We start from the raw sequence: 2,624 nt of genomic DNA, 5'->3' as shown, positions 1-2,624 counted from the left end.
GGAAAAGAGAGTATATAACTTTCCACAACGATAAGAAAAAGCTGACAACACTGCAATCATGATAGATTTTGGAAGATACCGCCTTCTTTTTACGTATAATGGGAGAAAACCAAATCTATTAATATTCTATCAAAGGAAGTGAAGAAAGAATACATGTTATTTATTATAATTTTGAAGATCTAATAGCAAATATATTAAGGAAATCTGTACATGTGGGATGCGAGCACCTCCAAGCCAAACACTTAAGTAGGCATTCGTGGGGAGATTGGACGGTGGGCCCTGGATAGATCAATGGTTAAAGAGCAGTCGCCCGGAAAGCGGAAGATCCGGGTTCGAGTCCCGGTCCAGTCTGTCCAACGGCCCAATTTTTTCTCGAATCCTACATACATGTGCATAATGTTTCTCCAAGCGTCATATCAGGTATTGAAAGATATTATTGCTTATTAATTTGCAAGAAAATATTGTAGACTTGCATCATCTAATGTCTTCTTCATAGAGATTCCATTTAAATTCTTATGCCAATAGAATGTAGCTGCAGTTACAAGGAACAAGCAAGACATGTGTCTGTTAAAAGGTAAAAATAAAAATTTTTCTTCTGAAAAAAACAAATATTATAATTTTCTTGAAAAATATTTATTTACAGCAATAATAAAATTATTCTTTCTTCATAGGTTTTCAATTATTTTACTGCAAGAGAGAGCATATAACTTTCCACAACGATAAAAAGAAGCTGACAACACTGCAATCATGAAAGATTTTGGAAGACAGTCTTCTTTTTACCACACTGCAAAGAAACCATGTGCATTTATTTTCTATTGAAAAAATTAAAGAAGGACTGCATCCTAGTTATTACAAATTTAAAATATAAATAGGAAATGTATTATATTGGGAGATTCTTTAATTCAGAGGTTTCATGTGAATTATTATGCGTATAGAATGCATTTACAGTGACAAAAAATAATTTAAACAAGAATCTATTAATAGGTAAAAATAGAAATATTGTTTAAGAAAAGAGAGAGAGAAACAAATATTATATTAATGTTAAAAATTATTTATTTAAAACATTGTAAAATTTATTTTTATTGCAATAACTTTCATTCTTTTTACAAGAAGAGATTGCATAATCTTTATTTTATTACCGAGAATTGAAGTGAGTATACCCACATGAAAAAAATGATAGCACAAGCATACCAATTAACTGCGAATGAAATTTTATGTACTCCATCAACTTCGAATTTACTAATGACTTCTGCACCATCGCCTCAGCCTGGATTATTGGTACAAAAATTGTTATGAATTTAGCGGATAGCAACTATCATCAATTTGATACTTTCCATTATCAAAGTCAGTGGGCTCACTCCGATGAACTGCTGATTGATTCAATTATACAAAAATCTCAAATTTTAATGTTGAGGAAAACTTAGTTATATGATTATGAGTCCTTTAGTATACCAAATTGCAATTGTTTAATTCAATACAAACGATTAAATGTTTCAGCTGGAGGTATTGTTATCTATCACAATGCGAATGATATAACTAACATTGTGACCACTACCATTGACATGACTGTGAGGGTTCTGTAACATTTCAACCAACGACGTTTCAACCGCGACTGTTAAACCGACGATTTTTCAACCGAGTGATAGTTCAACTGACGACTTTTTAACTGCGACTATTCAACCTTATGACAATTAGGATGGGATTAAGAATAATTACTTCTTTGGCAGTGGAACACAATAAATTGAACAATTACTGATATTTTATTTTAATCTCGGTATTATCAATAATAACTGAAAAATTAATGGATAAAAAAATTATAATGACAATACAGCAGCAATATAATGAAGAAACTGTAACTTTTTAGCTAGATCATAATCAGTTACAATATTTTGAAGCCGTAAATCAACGTCCACGTAAATCCTCTTCTTTTTAGCAGCAACCGTCATCCTAGTATTCATTTGCACTAATAAACATTCAGTAATGGACTGCTCACACTTCAGGACACTAATATACTTGGACAATGATGCATGATTAACACGAACTTTACCGTTAAATGAGTTGTGCCAACCCTCGAGTGAATTGTTTGTCCTCATTAGGTCTTGAAGTACAACATCATGACAATTCCATAGCCTAAACGAAAAATATAGCTTTAATCGTCGCTTACCGCTATGTGAAGGAACACCAATCCACGTAACTAAAGTAACTAACTAAAGGCTTCAAAACCACTTCATTTTCTTCAAAATATTTACACCGGACCAGTTCATCAAACGCAGCACATACATCATGTTTAGGCACAAAAGCAATAGCCATTAACATCTGCACATTCAGAGCAAACCTAACATCGTTATTGTACTGTTTTTACAACCATAAACTTTGCACTTGACGGAAAACTCATTGCGAAAAATGGAAAAAACATCCAGATACATCAGCACCGAGGGAACACAGTCCAAATGCATTAATAAATACAGACTAAAAATCAACCATCATTCGTTTTACATTACCACCTGGTAAATGATCCTTCAACACAAATAAAACTTTGAAATACGTGTCTTCATTTTTATTTGGCATCAACACATATACTAAAGAGAGAGATTTACCATTTACAAAGCCATGAACTGTGTATA

At 32.5% G+C, this 2,624-nt stretch overlaps 1 long non-coding RNA gene across 1 annotated transcript; it reads left to right on the top strand.

Moving 5' to 3' along the window:
• Nucleotides 1-540: 540 nt before the first annotated feature.
• LOC122526732 lies at nucleotides 541-745 on the top strand. Its single transcript, XR_006306182.1, has 2 exons — nucleotides 541-574; nucleotides 672-745. It is a non-coding gene; the product is annotated as an uncharacterized LOC122526732 (long non-coding RNA).
• Nucleotides 746-2,624: the final 1,879 nt, after the last annotated feature.

This window comes from Polistes fuscatus, unplaced genomic scaffold (genome assembly GCF_010416935.1).
Source record: "Polistes fuscatus isolate 324 unplaced genomic scaffold, CU_Pfus_HIC Scaffold12, whole genome shotgun sequence".
Taxonomy (NCBI): domain Eukaryota; kingdom Metazoa; phylum Arthropoda; class Insecta; order Hymenoptera; family Vespidae; genus Polistes; species Polistes fuscatus.
Note: the sequence above shows the minus strand (reverse complement) of the source record. Positions and strands in the feature narration are given on the sequence as shown.